The 19,293-nt window shown below is 38.8% G+C and overlaps 1 protein-coding gene across 1 annotated transcript in view; it reads right to left on the reverse strand.

Annotated features, from left to right (window-relative positions):
• The window catches only part of RGS7 (regulator of G protein signaling 7), a 581,011-nt gene extending 564,965 nt beyond the window's left edge, over positions 1-16,046 (reverse strand). Inside the window, exon 1 of the mRNA XM_049112367.1 lies at positions 15,852-16,046. The gene's annotated coding sequence lies outside the window, so the exon portion shown is untranslated. The remainder of the gene's footprint in view (positions 1-15,851) is intronic.
• Positions 16,047-19,293: the final 3,247 nt, after the last annotated feature.

Here is a 19,293-nt window from a genome sequence, read left to right on the forward strand (position 1 = left end):
GGGTCCTAAGAAGGGCGGAGATTTCAGAAACACCTGAGGGTTTTTTGTTTGTTTTGCTTTGTTTTGTTTTGTTGATAAAGGTTTCAGAGATTCTCTCACATTTCTACTGAGCTTTTGTAAGATTTCAAAATCTTGTCTCTTATGTTTAGATACTATTACAGAGAGTTAATTTGTTTCATTTAATGTTGACTTTTCTGACATTTCTAAAAGTTAAGACTACTCCAGCCTGATGATCCCTAGGACTGTCAAGAGAAAGAAATTAACTTCCTTTGGCTCTAACCATTGCCCCCAAATATGTATTCCAATAAGGTCTGTGGATATAGTATCTCCAATTTCCAACTAAGGGTGAGTCTATTTTTATAAGCAACAGATAAAAAAAAATAAATAAATAAGCAACAGATAATGCAAAGTATTGTAAAACTATACTTCCTCTCCTCTGTTCCTTTTCAGATGTTCAAATAGGTCATGCTAGAATTATGATTGGCCACTTTAATTGAGTGCATTACCCTTGGATGGAAGGAAATCACCCATGTATCTCTAGATAAAGTAAATCAGTTTTACAGAGTAAGACTTTGTTGCCACTCAGAGCATAGCATTGAATTACTGTCTCTGCTGGACATCACCTGAGGAGGCTAATTACTTTTTCTAAAACCCAATTCTCATAGCAGATTGCAAAGTATTTTACTTTAGCAATTAGATGTTTTGAATTGTGGGTGTAAAAACTCCCATTATTTATAAGAAACTGCTATCATATAGATAAAACATGTGAAAGGAAGATAATCTAGTGAGAGATATAGAACAGAATGTGTCTAAGTTGATATGATTGACAATAATAAAAGTTCAGTGAAAAGAAAAAAAAAACCCCACCAAATTTAAAACAATGATATGCTTAAACCAATCAGGAACTGGAGGAGTAAAAGAATGTTGTAAGTATCAAGACAAAACTCTGCATATAGTTGATGTTCAGTCAAAATTTGTTAAATGGAAAAAAAAAAATTTGTTAAGTGGAATTGACTTAAGTCATGATTGAGACACTTGAGGACTATCTCCTGTCTGTTTAAAGCAGTAGATGTACTTTAGACATCAGAAATGTGGAAAGCCAAGTTTATATTTTATTAATTTTGTTTTAATATTGACTTAAAAATATCTTATTATAAAAAACATTAAAACATACATGAAAGTAGAAGAAATTGTATAATATTACCACAAGAATCAATAAGCTTCAGCAATTATAAATACACTGTCCATCTTATTATATCTATCCTCCTCACCTATTACCCCTTGCTGTTTATTATTCTTTACAGCCTTATTGGGATATAATTTATACCCCAATATACATATTACAACTACAATATTACTATAACATATTACAATATTACAATATATAATATAACATAAAATTTACCCATCTACTGCATAATATAATTATTTTATAAGGTTGCAACCACTACACAAATCTAGTTTTAGAACATTTCTATCACCTCCCCAGAATTCCCATGTGTTCATTTGGACTCAATCCCACTTCAAACCTAAACATAGGTAACCAATGATTCACTTTATGTCTCTATAGATTTGCCTTTTCTGGACATCTTATATAAATGGAATCATACAATACATAGTATAATGTTTAGAGGTTCATCTATTCTATATCATGTATCAGAGGTTCATTCTTTTCATTACCACATGGCCTTCCACTGAAGGGATACACTACATTTTGTATACATCCCCTCACCCTTTAAAGTACATATGATTTATTTCCATTTGAGGGGCTATAATGAGCAGTGGCTGCTATAAAAATTTATGTGTAATTCTTTTTATGGACATATGTCTTTATTTTTCTTCTAGACACCTAGAAGTGAATCCTGGGTCATATGGTGAAATTACATTTAACTTTTTAAGAAATGGTCAACCTGTTTTCCAAAGTAGTTGTATCATTTTAAAGTCATTCATAAAATTTCATATATAGTCTTTGTGTTTATGTTCAATTTAAATATCCTCTACTTCCTCTTGTGAATTCTCCTTTGAGCAATGGATTATTTAAAAGTGTTGTTAAACATCCAAATTTTTTAGGATTTCCCAAATTTCATTCTATTCTTAATTTCTAATTTTCTCATAATTTATTTCATTCCAATCCTTTTGAGTCTATTGAAATTTGTTTTAAGACCTGGCATATTATCTATTCTGAAGAATGTTCCATGTGCTCCTGAAAGGTTGTGTTTTCTGCTATCATTGGGTGGAACATTCTATAAATATTGATTAGTACAAGTTGGCCAACAGTCTTGTTGAAGTCTTATAAATCCTTGCTATTTTTCTTTATTGTTCTATCATTTACTAAGAGTGGATTTTTGAAGTCTCCAATTATTAAAATTGAATAGTACACTTCCCTTTTTAATCCTGTAAACTTTTGATTGATGGATTTCAGAATTCTATTATCAGTTGCATATATATTTTCAGTTATTATATCTTCCTGATGAATTAGCCCTTTTATCATTATGAAATGTCCCTCTTTGTCTCTAGTAATATTTATTTTCTTTTTCTTTCTTTCTTTCTTTTTCTTTCTTTCTTTCTTTCTTTCTTTCTTTCTTTCTTTCTTTCTTTCTTCTTTCTTTCTTTTCTTTCTTTCTTCTCTTTCTCTTTCTTTCTTTTGAGAGAATGAGGGGGGAAATGATACAGGGAGAAGGAGAAAGAGAATCTTAAGCAGGCTCCATGCCCAGTGCAGAGCCCAACATGAGGTTTAATCTGACGACCCTGAGATCATGACCTGAGGTGAAATCAAGAGTTGGATGCTTAACCAACTGAGCCACCCAGAAGCCCCTGTCTCTAGTAATATTTCTTCTGTTAGTCAATGACTTTTTTTTTTCTCTCAGCACATTGAGTATTTTATTTTCTTGCTTTCAGGACTTTTTTTAAATGACAAGCCAAGTAACTGTTAGTCACATTATTGTTCCTCTGTGTATGAGTCAGTTTTGTCTTGCTGTGTTCAAGATCTTCTCCTTGTCTTTGGTTTTCAGCAGTTTGACTATGATTTTCTAGATGTGGCTCTCTTTGTGTTTGCTTTACTTGGAGTCTGTCAAGCTTCTTGGATATGTACATTAATGTTTTTTATCAAATTCAAGAAATTTTTTTAGCTGTTATCCCTTCAAATGTTTTTTTGTTTGCCCCTTAGTCTCTTTCACTGCTTTCTGAAATTCCCATAAGCCTCTGAAGATCTATTCAGATCGCTCATTCTTTTTTTCTACTGGTGATTTTTCAGATTGGCAAATTCTATTTACCAATCTTCAATTTTACTGATTCTTTCTTCTATTACCTCAAATTGACTATGAAGCCCAAGTTGGAGAGAGGCATGCCTCAGATTATTCTTTCCCAAAGTTCAGTCATTTTCCATGAATAACTGCTTCTCAAAGTTTATGGCTCTATAAATTTCTAGAGTAGTAAGATGAGTTTTTGCAGTTATTGCTTTTTAGAAAGAGATTTGCCAAATCTCTCTCTCTACTATACCGTAAGTCCCACCTCTGTGTTTGTGGATTAGTCTCCTATGTCTGCCATAACAAATTAGCATGAACATGGTGGCTTAAAATCACAGAAATTTATTCTTGCATATTTCTGGAAGCTAGAATTTTAGAGTCAAGGTGACAGCAGGGCTTCACTGTCTCTAAAGGCTTGAGAAAAATTATTCCTGGCCTCCTCCAGCTTCTGGTGGCTACAAGTGCTCTTTGGCTTATGGTAGCATGACTCTAATCTCTGCCTCTGTCTTCACATGGACTTTTTGTCTATGTGTCTTACTCTATGTCTTTTCCTCTCCTTCTAAGGACCACAGTCATTAGATTTAGTCATTACATTTAGAATAACCAAAATCCAGGATGATTTCATCTCAAGCTCCTTAACTAATTATATTTCAAAGAATTTACTTCCATGTAAGGTCATATTTTGAAGCTCTGGGTGGTCATGAATTTTGAAGAAACATCATGCAACCCACTGCAGTTCCCAAGCTGACTTTTGAAGTCAGCATCCAGACAGGGCTAGCTTACTGTGTATTTGGGTATCTATGTTAACTTCCTGTCACAAACATACAATAAACGCTTTGATTGTTCTCTTGTAATTTCTGTGCCTCGATTTTTTCATATTTTAACGAGTTGAAGCTCATGAAAGTACCAATCTGATAGAATTTTTGCAAAGACTAAATGAAACATTTTCAATGTTCTAATAAAAGTTTTTGTAACTTGTAAAAAGAGGAACTGTCATGTAAATATCTGCTCCATGGCATTAGACTGTTGCTTATTGATGATTACACATGGGTTAAAGCCAAATAAAATGCATCAACTAGTTCCTAAAATGTTTAGAGAATATTTTCTTCCAGTGTCAATCAAGATATATCTGCAATATAGAAAATGAATCATCAGTTGCCACTTATACATTAATGGTTACTGATGAGGTGCTTGGCTCCAAAATGAGATGCTCACTCCCTCACTACGGTGTGAAAATATAACTCAGCAGTAATCCAAACTTAAAATACACCAAAGACTTTTCCCATTTTAGCGTTTGTTTCTATAGTCTCTCACCTCTCATTTCCAGAGCAGAGGAAATGTACAATTGTAGAATTTTATTGGGATCAAATATTTTCTTCTAAAGGGTTTCCGGAAATTTATATTCTGATTGAAGTCAAATATCTGACACCCCAAAACCAGTCACCTGGTTGGTAACTAAAAACTAGTGAAATCTATCATTTAGAACACTTTATAACAAAGTCTACACTACTGACCTTTTAGAAAGTCAGTTGTATTGGTCTCTTGTGGAATCTAGAAATTTAATGTAGTGAGGACACTACGGACTCTTTTTAGGGAAAGACACTCATTTCCTTAGAGATATATAGAGCCAATGATCTATATTCCCTGACCCTATAAGTCTATGAAAATTTTGTCGGGTTCTTAAAAAAGAAGCAGGATGTTTTCTCCAAATCTCTAATCTCTGAGGATTTTCACTCCATGTGTCTAGTAGCATTTAAAATAGCTTTACTGGGGAATAATTGAAAAATATAATGCTATATATTTAAAGGGTACAATGTAATTATTTGATATATATACACATGGTGGAATATTTACCAAGGTCAGGATAATTAGCACATCCATCACCTCACATAGTTGGTTGGCTATGAAAGCATTTGGCTTTCTCAACAGAGTGACTGCAGTTTACCCATTATCTCCAAACTGACCATTTTAGGCTATTAGGCATCTTTTCTTGTGGTAAGAATGCTTGAGATGTACTCTCAACAACTTTCAAATATGTAATATCACATTATTAACTATAGTCACCATGTTGTACAGTAGATTTTCAGCACTTATTCTTTGTATAACTGAGAATTTGAAATAATTCAAATTCATTATCTGTATAATTATGAAAAACAGTATAGAATTTCCTCAAAGAATTAAAAAATTGAACTACCATATAATCTAGCAATCCCACGTCTGGATCTATAACCAAAGGAACTAAAATCAGTATCTCAGAAAGGTATCTGCACATCCATGTTCTTTGGATCATCACTCATAATCTTGATTATTATGATATATGAATGGATAAAGAAAATAGGATACATATAATGGAATATTATTCAGCCATAAAGAGAGATCTTGCTATTTGCATCAACATGGATGAATCTGGAAAGCATAATGCTAAGTAAAATAAAGCAAATACATGTGGAATCTAAAAAAATCCAGTGTCTAGTAGAATCATTAACTCAAATTTTATCCAAAGCCTGTTCAACACAGCAAGCAATTATTGTAACCTAATTAGCTTTAAGGTGGCTTTCTTCCATCTTGACACATCTCTAGAGGTAAAAATAATAGGAACAAGAGGATATTTTGGTTCATTTTGTCTAACCATAGGTATTTTTTTTTAACATAGAGCACGTAGGACTTACCGCCACACAAATACACACAAGCAATAATACACGAGGCCTGTTTGTTGGATTATATAAATGATAATTTATATCTTTTAATAACTTAATTGGCATTTTCACATCCTTCTTTCTTGTTAAGAAAATCTTTGGCGGTGCCTGGGTGGCTCAGTTGGTTTAACATCTGACTCTTGATCTCAGCTCAGGTCTCAATCTCAAGGTCATGAGTTCAAGCCCTGGGTTGGGCTCCACATTGGGCATGGAGCCTACTTAAAAAAGAGAAAAGAAAAGAAAAGAAAAGAAAAATCTTTTAAATCAGAGGAAAAAGCGTTACTTTCTTCATTTTAAAAATCAACTAAAAAAAAAAAAGATCAACAACTGAATAAAACTCAGAACAATTAAACAAGATACTCAAAGTCAACAGCTAGAAAGTGACAGAATGGAAATTCAGGTTCAAGTCTTGAACCATCACATAACTTTGCAAGTTGTTGTTCTAATAAATGCACAATATGATTCAGATGTTTGTCATTATTCACATTGGTTCCTAAAACATAGGTTTCCTTTCTAGTCCTAATGAGATATATACTTTTTTAAAAAATATTTTATTTATTTGAGAGAGAGTGCACACAAGTGTGGGGAAGGGTAGAGGGAGAGGGAGAAGCAGGGACCCCAACACAGAGGCTCTATCCCAGAACCTTGGGATTATGACTTGAGCTGAAAGCAGTTGCTTAACTGACTGAACCAACCAGGTGGCCCTGAGATATATACTTTTTATACTGTTCGTGAAGGACTTTTCAGTACCCCTCAACTGTATTTTGGATTTGATTAAGACTGAAAAACAAGTTTGAGGAAGAACAATCTAAGAGTAAATGGGAGTCACAGATTCAAGGAATGAATAGATAGATCTTCCTGCCATTGCCCTAACGGTCTGTAGAAAGCATTTGGCTTTCTCAACAGAGTGACTGCAGTTTACCCGTTATCTCCAAACTGACCATTTTAGGCTATTAGGCATCAGTTTTAAGGGAACTAGATACATTTCTTTCCATCAAGAGTACTATTTTGTTTCCTCATAAACATCAAAGAAAATAAATTCCATTTAGATGATTTCTCATGATTGACACCAATAATTGGGCTCACATATTTAATAAGACAAAATCATAAAAGTAGATCGAACTCATTTGGAAAAATAGAAAGAGTCTAGAGATGGTGGGGTCATTACTTAGAAAATAGAAAATCTCTGTTGAAATGCTCACAATATTGGATGGGAAATGACATTTTATTTCTACAAACACATATTGAACGGCACTCTGTCCTGGATGCTGTGCTAACAGTACAAAGATTCACTCAATCACAAATAAACCCAAGTATTCGTTGTGCCCTTAGTATGTGTTAGAGACTGCTACTGGTGCAGGGGACACAGCAGTTAACAAAATAAAATCCTTGTCCTCACGGTCAGGGTGTGTGACTAGTCTCACTAATGCAGAAGTTTATAGAAGAGACATATGTTGTCTTTAGTCCAAGCCTAACTGTAGGCTAATGAATATTAATCAGCTGTCTTGCAAACAGCAAACATTTGGAGTCAGAGCTGGATTCAAATCCAAGTCCCAGCACTTCACACAGTGTAGCCCTTAGGAAAATTACTCAGTCTTTTTGAGTGCCAGGTACCCTTTTTAAAAAGGCATCTATATTATAACAAAGTTGTATGGTCATAGGTCATGACTACACTTATAGTGATGAGCACTGAATAATACATAGAACTGGCAAATCACTATGGGGCACCTGGGTGGCTCAGTTGGTTAAGCATCTGCTTTTAGCTCAGGTCCTGGAATCCAATGCCTCCCTGTCGTTGGGCTCCGTGCAAGATGGGAGCCTGCTTCTCCCTCTGCCCTTCCTCGTCCTCCTCTCCCCCACTCTCTCTCTTTCAAATAAATTTTTTTAAAAAAGGAAGAACTGCCAAATCACTATGTCCTAGATTGGAAACATTGCATGGCAACTATACTTCAATAAATAAATAAACATATAAATAAATAAAATGGTAGCTACATCATATAAAATGAAGCATTTCACAAAAAGCACTTCATATAAGGGCCGGAACATAGTACGCTTCAATATGTGTTTGTTTCCTTTCTCCATCATTTCCTTTGTGAGGATAAAGTAAGGAATGATATGCCCTCTGGGAGATGGCTGTCTGCACAGCCTGGAGGCATTCCACTTTCTGGATAAACAGCCTTATGCCTGGTGAACTGTACTGATGGAAAGTTCCAATAGAGAAAGAACAAACTAATTTGGAAGGGGTAATCAAGACTCTCCATAGTCCAAACAGGATGATTTCCCGGCCATGCAGAGAACCAATAAATCTCCATCCCAGAGACAAAAACAATTTTATGAAACCGCATGAGGTTCTTCTAGAGAGGGAAGTTTCACAGAGCACAGTGGTCATAACCCAAAACCTATGCCATCAAAGGAGGGAATCACAGAATATTTTGTTAAAGAAACATGATTCTACTTAAACCTTTAAAATACATGCTAAGTATCCATAGCACTTAAAATCACTGCAGGTGATTTGACCCAGGCAATGGCTCCCTCCTCCCATCCCATCATCTGAATGTAGAACGTCACTTTCTGCTGCTTCTGCTCATTCATCTTCTGGGTCTCATGTCCTCCTGTTTTTCTCCATAGTGTACTTGGTGTTTCCTCCCAGTTTCCATTCTTTTCTCTGCTATAATCTACATCCTTTCTTTCCTGGTGAATATTATATACCAAATGTTCCCCTTTCCTGTAAAAATGCTACTATTGCTACCAGAACAATATGCTGCTCATTGAGTGATTTTCCCGGATGGGGTCCTATTTACCTGCCCATTCCTCATGGTCTTCTTTGTAGCTAGTGTCTTAGGTTATAAGTTGGCTCCCTAACGCTATGAGTAGAACCCGAATTCTAGAGCTGAGTTGGATTTCTTTCTCTGTGAGAAATTGGGTAAGCCTGTCTAAAGTTTAAATTCTAATTGCCAACTTGAGCCTCAGGTGATAAGCCAGTAGGCATGTGTTCATGTCAAAAATATTTGCTGGCACACCACCACAAATAGAATCCATCTCAAACACAATCCCCACAATGGAGTAGACATCATACAATAAGTGGACTGAAGACTCAGCTTTACCTCGGCTTCCCAGTTGGAGTAAGGGCAGGCACTTTGCCCTTTGGCAGCCATTTTGTATGTTGGTTGCCTTGCTCCAAAAGGAGAGCTGGATAATAATAGTCTTTCTCAAAGGAATTTGAATGAGGAAAAGGAAAATAGGCAGGTAGCCATGAGAGAGGTAAAAGTGAAAGGTGCTAAGGAAAATATAAATAAAAAAGTCTTCAGGGACGCCTGAGTGGCTCAGTGGTTGAGTGTCTGTCTTTGGCTCAGGACATGATCCTGGGGTCCTGGGATGAAGTCCTGCATTGGGCTCCCCACAGGGAGCCTGCTTCTCCCTCTGCCTATGTCTCTGTCTCTCTCTGTGTCTCTCATGATTACATAAATATTTTTTAAAAACCCAAAGAAACAAAGTCTCTGTCCAATGCAGAAAACCTCTTTACAAAGACAATAGAGAAAGAAAGCACCTTTGTTATTGTTAATCATTAAGCCAGAAGGAGGAGCACCACAGGCAACCCACCCAGAGATTGCAAAGATAGAAAGAAATCTTACCCTTTTATATAGCTAAGCAGATACAACTTGTTGCACAGATGTTCTCAAGATAAAGAGTAACTAGTCCTCAGTATGACAAATTGCCAGCACCACTTGTTATCCAGAGTTTATCCTAACTGTACTTGGTATTGGGGTAACCATCTGTGTTAGCTAATTGGCTTTCTCCAAAGGAAAAACAAGTTTCTCACATCTTTATGGCAGGAGGGAGATTGGAAATATGGGTCAATGAACCCACTGAAGTTAGGCTTCTAACCTGTCACAGAAACCAGGAGAGATGGCTCCCTGGTCCTTGCAGAAGACACGCCTGGTCCGCAAATTGACATAAGTCCTATCCATCTTCAAAACGATTTACATACAGGGAACCTGGGTGGCTCAGTGGGTTAGATGTTTGCCTTTGGCTCAGGTCATGGTCCCAGAGTACCACTGAGCAGGGATCCTGCTTCTCCCTCTCCCTCTGCCTCTCTCCATTCTCTTTCTCAAAAAAAAAAAAAAAAATTAAAAGGATTTACATCCACTTCGGAGAAGAGAATGAATGCCCTTATAACTAGAGTTTTCTGAAGTAAATGCTCAAAGAAAAAGTAAGCGAGGGAAATATCTTTCCTAATTTCAATGAGAGAATGAAGACTTTCAATTTGTGTGTCCTTACAAAGATCCTGATGTAGAGAGAAAAAGGTTGGGAGGATCATCATGAGGGACCTGTGTGAGATGAAGTGATGTGGTAAAAGAACAAATGAGTCAGCAGAGGCTATAAGGTAGACAGAGACATCTATCCCAATATTCATATTTACATTGATATCTAGAATTGAGGGTTAGGAGAAATGAGAGAGCAATAGATATATGCATGTAGCAACTAGCTGAGCAAATCCACCATTTTTTGCTGTAGCAATTTTCTTCCATCCAGAACCATTCGTTTAAGCCCTGATTGTTCATATTTCACTACATTCTTCAGTTATATATATAATGACAACAACACACCCTCCTCCACACTTACATCATTACCTGAAATAACACGAGGAGTCATTGTTTCTTGTTTAAAAAACAAAAACAAAACAAAGCAAAAAGATTGCTTAAAACACGATGGAAAGACCTTTCCCTGAGGGGTTATCAGTGATCCTAATATTGTGAACACGTTGTCACCCAGAAAAATTGCCTCCTCTGGGGGAGCCTTGATGTCTGGAACATATGAAGGTCATTCTGTTAATTCAGAGTCCCCCAGACAACACTAGTGAATGGTCTACATGGTTTTGTGGACATGCAACTCAATGAAGTGAAAGAAGGATTGTGACTATAGAGGCAACCTTGGATTTCCTTGAATATCACAGCTCCTTTCTGGTAAGAATTAAATAGGATTAGCCTCTGTGCAAGATAATCACAGAGTAAGATGTTCATCTGTTTGTTCCTTTGTCCATTCACTTAACTAACCAACCAACAGTTATTGGGCCAGGTGGGGTCCTATGAACCCACAACAGTGGACCCAACCAGATCAGCACCCTGCTGCCAGGCAGCTACACCCTAGCAGGGGAGGCAGACCACAAGCACAGAAACACATAAAGATATCATACATCAGGGCACAGCAGGGAAGAGATAAAACACAGGATGGTGGGTGCTAGTGTAGATAGGTGGTCAGAGGGATCACATATATTTTGTGTTTATTATCATTCTGGTGTGGGTTAGGCCCACAGGATGAGCTAAAGCATGACAAATCACATTTCCCAAGGGTCAGTGAAAAAGAAGCAGATGGCTGGAGCTGGATGCTCTAAAGGAATAAATATGAAAACTCCCTTTCTGCACCATGGAGATAGGCCAGCTCTTTAGGGCCTCTACTCAGCTTCCCCCAGAGAGCACTTGAAGAAGCCAAGTGAGGGATTAGTCATTGTCACTGCTATTAGATTAAGAGGCCCATCGCTAAAGAAGACATGACACATCTTCCAACAGTGATGCAAGCATAAAGCCCTGAGGAGGGCAGGGGGAAGGCACCGTTCTAGTTATCCTGAGACCCCAGTGTTATTATCCCAGAGTACCCACAGGAATTTATTTTTACTCTAGCAGGAAGCGTCTGGCCCACCCTCAGTGTCAGCAGTGGCTGACATAAAGGGAGTTAACAAAGGAAGCACTTGGTATGAACTTCCCCAGGGTTATGGTCTGACCCGCTGCCAGCACACACCACACCTGCCCTGTAATGCAACTGACTATGAGTGCCTTCTCTCCCAGACTGTCATCACCTCCAGACCCTGAAGGACAGAGACCTTGTCTGTTCCTCATCTGACTGTCCAGCGCATGGCATTGTGCTTGGCCCATGGAGGGAATTTAATATGCTGTTGAACAAACTAGACCGGATCAAGTCAAACATTTTGCAGCACTAGTGGCTCCTCTTCTCAATAAACTACTCCTTGACGCAAATGAAATGTAAGAAATGATTATATTACTTCTGTTATCATCTGCTTTGTATTCTGTTTGGTGAGATTGCACTGCTTTGAGAAAATAAATGGCTAGAGCTGGGAGGTTTTTAAATGACTCTTGAAGGTAAAAGTTTGGAGCCCATGGAATGAGAAGCTGGATAAAGCAATAGCAGGCCATTGGTGGCCTTCTCGGAGTCCGAAACTTGAAGACTGCTGTCTCCACTGTGTGTGCAGCAGTCCCTAGTGGACAATTGGCTGAGGACACCTGGGGATGAGATATAGTTTATTCATGTTCAGATGCCCTTCTGGAAAAAGCACAATTCCAGGTGCTTTGTCCCATGCCCAGGGGCTTCTCCACTCTGTTACCTTGCCCTGAAGGCTCCAAACAAAGAATTCTGTGGGCTGAGGACACTTGCACCTTAAGCACAATCACATTTGTTTGAGTATGTGAATGCCTGGAGCCGCAGTCTATACTGTTCATATGAAAGTAAACTCATAGAATCACTGGAACTTTGCAAAAGCGCCAAGTAAAGTGATAGACATGAAATTTGGGACTGCTCAGCCCCAAAGAAAAGTTTAGTCAAATGCAAACTCTATCCCCCAAAACAAATCATAAATCTATGTTGAACCATGCTCAACAGGTAGCCCTCCAGAGAACCCATTTGGGGAGAGGTTAGCAACTATCCAGTGAAAGCAGAAAAAGTCCTCTGCCCAAAGAAACTGGCCTTAAGGAGAACTTTGGCCTGATTCATACAAATAATTACAGTAGCTAGACTGCTAGCATCTCTTACTCCTCACAGAGTCTGAAGAGGGAGCTACTCTGACAGGGGTAGGTCTTTGGGCCCATGCTGGGGGCATATGCATCCAGCCAAGCGCAAGAATGTGATGAATACCATGGCTAGAGGCGACTGAAAGGCAGTAGGATACAATGATGACAAAGGTCCTGCTGACAAAGGTTATAAGGCAGAGTCAGAGATGCCACTAAATCTTGTACTGACTGTGGATCGTGGGCCAGTGACCAGTACAGTGAGCCTTGTTTTCTCCTCCTCACGTTCAGCCCGGGCGCCTCCCTAGAAGAGTGCACTGGTCAAGGTGAAGTACCAGGTATTCCGTTAGCATGTGAGGAGAAACTATCGGGACTTCTATCTGCATTTTAGTTTTTCGGTCTTCTGTCTTTAAATTTCTTTTTTTTTTTTTTGTATGTTTTTAATGTACATGGTACTACAGTGGTACATAGATAATTTTAAAATTATGTGGCACAAAAGGGTGTGAAGGCCACAGGTTAGAGTACTACAAGTTAGGAAAACATGGGTTCAAATCTCCACTCTGCCACTTACGAGTTGCCCGACCATAGGCAAATCCCTTAATTTTTCCAAGCCTAAATTTCAATCTGTGTATTAGCGGGATAATAATAGCACACACGTCATAAGATCGTTGTGAGGATTAAATGAGTGCTTAGCATGGTGCCTGGCAAGAAATAAGTGTGAAATAGATAATAGCTCTTATTACTCATCAACAAAATGGAGACGATAATTTCTTTCTTGCCAAATTGTTGTGAAATTTAATGACATGGTATATTTAAAAGCACTTTGTAAAGTATAAATTCCAGACAAGTGTAAGGCACTATTTTTATTGCTCGTTGAAAAACGTTGCCAAGCGCCAGACTATTAGGCCGGTTCAGTTCAACCCTTCTTTTCTGGGACCACCTGACTTTCCCACATATTTCAGAATCATCACAGGGGAGCCTAGGAGAGGATGCTCATGGCACTGATGCCCCAAGGTGTTTCTCTATAAATACAACTTGTACATTACCTGGTCAGCTGGATGTGGCCTGGATAAGGCTTCTCCACTACCTCCATGCTTCAAATGTCAATATTTTCTAGCTAAGATCAGTATACTCCTAGCATTTCCCAAGATTCTTCTCCTTTAAAATATAGGGTCAGAACCTGAGGTGCTTTGTTCACAGAAAGCAGTGCTTTTGAAAACAGAAGATTTATGTATTTAATAAGATCTACAGAATCCTGTGAGTTGGTGCCAAACTAGGTTTCAAAAACAGGGCTGGCTCCCCGAGCGAGCCATTTAAATGGAAGAAAACATAACCAACTTAATTCCAGATTTCTTTTGGTAGAGTAAATGATTTAAGACTCAAATCATCACTGTTTTAGCTCTAGTAATAACATATGACGCTGGTTGGCAGAGCAATGAATACAATAAGAAATACGTATTCTGACTCCCCCTGTTGAATCACCTTTCATCTGTCTCTTTCAGTGACCCAAGGAAAAGGGGGCAGAGTGAGAGTCAGGATGGTGGAGGAGGCAGGCTAATGCTTCCAGGTGACTCAGATCTGGGAGCAGAATGTTAGAGGATGCCCTCCCCTCAAGTTCTCTAGGGGCACCACGTTGTGGAGGATGCAGCTAGCTCAGGGATCGTCCTAAAGCCGTCATTCTTCCGTCTTGAAGCTGGGGTTCAGCCTCCCTGGGACCAATCTCCCATGGGCTAACAAGGTGGAACTTTAGTCTGGGCATCTGGAAAACGGTGAAGGGCAAGAAATCCCCTCCCACCCTTTTGTGTTCTCGGAAATTGCTGCCTTCAGAGAACCACCCCAGCTCTATGTGATAGGATTAGACAGGGCTCTGGACGACCTCTTTGAGGACCTGTGGCCCGGCCAGATACAGACCCTCCCAATTCCCACAAATGATTAGCTGAACTGGTGGTCCCCACTGACCAATCTGGAAAACTGCCCACTAATTTAACTTGATTAGACTCTATCAGGCATCCCTCCTTTCCCCCAAGCTCCAGGACTTTGGCTGCCTCTAAGCCGCAGCAGGCTTTTGTGAGTACTGACATGCAGAACATCCTCCCCTTTAGAGGCTCTTTCCTGCCCAAGTGGTCACTTCACACACCCTGCTAGCCCACCCCACCCCCAAACATCCACTTCTCTCTAGCCCTCACTACCTCTCCCCATAAAAGAAAAGTCCTTTCAGCCTGACTTCTGAGATACTCTCAGATGCCTTCTTACTATGGGTGTGTTTGGGCTGTTCAAAGAATAGCCAAGAGGCCAAAGTGGCTAGAACCCAGGAAGCATGGGGTAGGAGATAAAATTCGAGAATTGGCATGTTCTAGACCATGCAGGCTTTATAAGCCAGTGCAAGGACTTCCGTTTTTACTCTGAACGAAATGGAAAACCAACAAGGAGTTTGAGCAGTATTGCTGTGATTGAACACTTCATAGAACATTTTAACACAAAAATACTCTGGAGTCCAAGTGGAGAACAGACTGGGAGAGAGGAATGGGAGAAGCAGGGAAAACATCTAAGGAACTAGCACAACAATCCCTGCAGTAGGAAGACGGCGGTGACAGATTATAGCCCAAGAGGGCAGGACCCAAGGAGCTGGGGTTTGGAGGATGTCATGCTTTGTATGCTTATCAGACGTAAAGTGGAGCTCTAGGTGAAAATTACAAATATTCATACAAGTCGTGAATTTGAGACAAAAATCTTTACAGATTTTGAACATTAATATCCGACGTTATCTATTATCTAACCTTAATTATTTAAATAATTAAAATGTAATTATTAAAGTCAAATAACTATTTGTTTTGTGTAGCTAAGTATACATATTTAGCTTTGCCTACTCCACGGGTCTCCTTTGCCTGATATGCTAATTATGCTTTTGCCTCAGGCCTTTGTCCTTCATCCCCTCTGTCTCCCGGTGTCACCCACAGCGCAACACGGTAAACATCAGTGACAACAAGCCAGAATGCAACCAGACACACTGCTTCGCCCCACAAGACAGCCTTGAATAAGAAACAAAATGCAAGCCAGCCTGAAGATTGTGCTTCACAATGCGGCTGGTTTACACTCTGGAACAGTCTCCTTACCTTATTCTGATCTGGAAGCAAACATTGCGTGGACCACACTTCGAGGAGTACTGTTCTAGACCATCAGCTCACTCACAAATAACTACCCGGCTCTCATTCACTTCATGCAGCTCCCTGAACAAGTATCACTTCCTCCCAGAACATTCCCTCCTGCACGGCTGTCTCCCTCAGCCTCCTTTACCTCACTTTGGTTTCCTCTTTAGCTGTGACCATTATGTAACTTTACATTATGTAATTATTTGTTTAGTTCAGTTGAACAAAGTGCGTTCAATTAGGGTGTGAATTTTGTTTTACGGGGTTACAGCATCAGTGTCTAGGAAACCACCAGCCACAGACAAGGATGTAAACATGGAAGTGAGTGAAGAGAAACATAATGACTGTTAATATCAGGGCCTCTGTTTTCCCTTATTTTGTGTCCATCTAATAAATCTTCTCATTTCTTTATTTTTAACAACTCATTTTCCTTATTTTAAGTATAGTCCGTGTGAACAATCTGTTATGGGATTTACGTTTTGTTTCCATTTTAAACTAACCTGAAAGTTTTTCACGTTAAAGGAATAGAAAGTGAATCCATTTACATTGTTAGACTGATACATTTAACTTGTATTAATTATCATACATTTGGCTTTTTTTTGTTTGTTTTAAAGATATCTGTTCTCCTCTTATTTTTTCATATTCTGCTATATGGATTGAGTTTGGGAAACTATTTCTCCCCTCTTCGTTCTGTAGTTTCTCAGATTCTCTTATCAGGGATGAAAGACTAACTTGATCCCCCTCCCCCAATTATTTACAATCATTGATTAGTAACTTTTCCCCTGTGTTTTCACAGGGTTTTCAATATTTATGTTCACCATCCCCATGTAGTCATTCCTATATCAAAAAGACTTATCATAAAATCACACATGATAGACTCATGGTTGTGTTAGGAGTTAGAATTTCCTTCTCAGTCAGGCAGAAAATCTATTTCAGAAGAAGGCAATAGGATCTAATTATTCTTGAGCCACCCATTCATGTAAAGTAGTATGTTGTCATGGATCCTAAAATATTTCAGTTCACACATGTCACAGTGAAGCTTTGACTCAAGCAAGAACTAGGATGGATATTTTTGGTCTCAGTCCATATACCCTTCAAGGAAAAGTCCACAGATACAAACCATTCTCATGGTCTAAAGGCCTGGGGTGAGGACAGGGAACATAAATCATAGACTGAAAAAAAAAATAAATAAAAAATAAAATAAAATAAAAAAAATAAAAAATAAATCATAGACTGTCATTTAATGAACATTCAGCGGTGCCACTAGCAATATCAGCTCCCTGGAGAGAAGTCCTTGCTCCTGGTTTCCTTCTACACTCACAGGATGGGGAGCCAAATTGAGCTGCAGATCCTTACTTTCCAGTTCCTATGAAATGCAAACAAACACAGGACAATGGATTTACTTATGGAACCCAAATCCTCCCTGTAGGAAAAGGCAGGAAGAGGTTAAAGCCCCAGAACCGCTGCCTTTAGTTCCTGAGCTAATCCCAAATGAGTTCACCACCCGCTTCTAGCTCTGCTTTCTCAAAAAGAGACAATCAGGGGATCCCTGGGTGGCTCAGCGGTTTAGCACCTGCCTTTGGCCCAGGGCGTGATCCTGGAGTCCTGGGATGGAGTCCCACATTGGGCTCCCTGCATGGAGCCTGCTTCTCCGTCTGCCTGTGTCTCCTGCCTCTCTCTCTCTCTCTCTCTCTCATGAATAAATAAATAAATAAATAAATAAATAAATAAATAAATAAATAAATTTAGTTCATTTAAAAAAAAAGAGACAATCATGACAGCATTTCTCCAACCAGAATTTACAGGGTAAGGGTGACTTTTGTCTCTAGTTTTCAACTTTTAAAAAAATATGTTTCTGGGGCATCTGGATAGCACAGTTGGTTAAATGTCCAATTCATAGGGTTTGGGCTCAGGTCATGATCTCAGTGTCATGAGATTGGGCCCCATGTAGGGCTCCATACTCAGTGGGCTGTCTGCTTGGGATTATGTCTCCCTCTGCCCCTCCCACTTGTGCTCTCTCTCTGCCTCTCTCTAAAATAAATAAATAAATCTTTAAATAGATCTATATATTTTTTCTATATTTTACTGGTCATTTAAATAGAATTTTGAGAGGAAAAATAAAAATGCCTTTTCCTCACATCACCATCTTGCTCAAAAGTGATTTCTTTATATTCTACTTGGTAGCAACCAAAAAAAAAAAAAAAAAGAAAGAAAAGAAAAGAAAAATCTGAGAACCAGTTCTGGGAGTCAGTGCTCAGCTTGATTATTCAATGCTGTTATCAAATCAATTTTGGTTGTGAACTCATAAATACCATGACACGTGTATCTCAATCCCTGTAATCATCTAAATCTAAAGGAGTAATTATGGATAGGTAATGGAGAAAAATGAAGGGAATGAGTGATCATTTTTGTATTCAGCTGAAACTGCCAAGGACTGGGGGGTGGAAGATCTGAAAGCAGAAGTAATTGGCTTTCCTCAATATCTATTATCTTCCCAAACCAAGATACCAAGGAGCATAGGATTTATAAAGTAATAAATAACAGTAAGCTGAAGAAGAAGGCAGATCTTTATATCTCTTCTCAAGGCTTGATTGATTAGAAAGCAAACAGTAGGCTTTCATGTCTCCAGTATTTAAAATCATGTATTAATTTCTCTATCACACAATATGTAGGCAAATTCGGCAAAACAGAAATTATTTAATTTAAAAATTCCCCTAAATTTCCCCTTTTGATGCTTATTCATTATCTTACTCATCTTCATTTCTGGCCAGAACTGTCAGGAGACAGATTCTCAATGAAGTAATCAACAGTTCTGTGTCATGGAGACAGCTGTTAGGTTTCAGTGATGGGTGAAGTGGTTGACTTTCACAGATACCTCTGGCCATTTAATTGAATGATTTAGGCAAGACTAGAGGCTAGACTAATGCCCTTGTGGAGTTAATTTGAAAGAATCATTACCATATCAAAACACATGATTATCATTAACAAGTCATACAATGCCCTCCTTTGTTAACAGTATCATACAGGCAAGTAACAAAGATTAGCAGCCTTTCTGGGTTTGTTAATTTGCTCACAAATCACAACTATAGGAAACAAAATCCAGAGTTACATAATTGGCCCTAGAGGAGGCTTGCTGGCTTGTGATATTAGCTAAGACATTTAGAATATTATTCATAGGCCTGCTGAGGGAGGGTTTGCAGGGATGGAGTCCTCGCTCCAAGTGGCTTTAAGTGGCACAGTTTGCAGAGTATAGATTTGTATGCAGAGACTGGAGCCCTGGAGCCCAGGGAGATGCCTGGAGAAGGGGGTGGGGGCATTGGAACAATAACTGGTGGCCCTGAGGGTGGTGCAGGAGCGCAGGGGGTGTTGGGAAGGCACGGGGGTGAGCGGGCAGATGGGGAGTTGGAGG

The sequence above is a fragment of the Canis lupus genome, chromosome 7, assembly GCF_003254725.2.
Source record: "Canis lupus dingo isolate Sandy chromosome 7, ASM325472v2, whole genome shotgun sequence".
In the NCBI taxonomy this organism is placed as follows: Eukaryota; Metazoa; Chordata; class Mammalia; order Carnivora; family Canidae; genus Canis; species Canis lupus.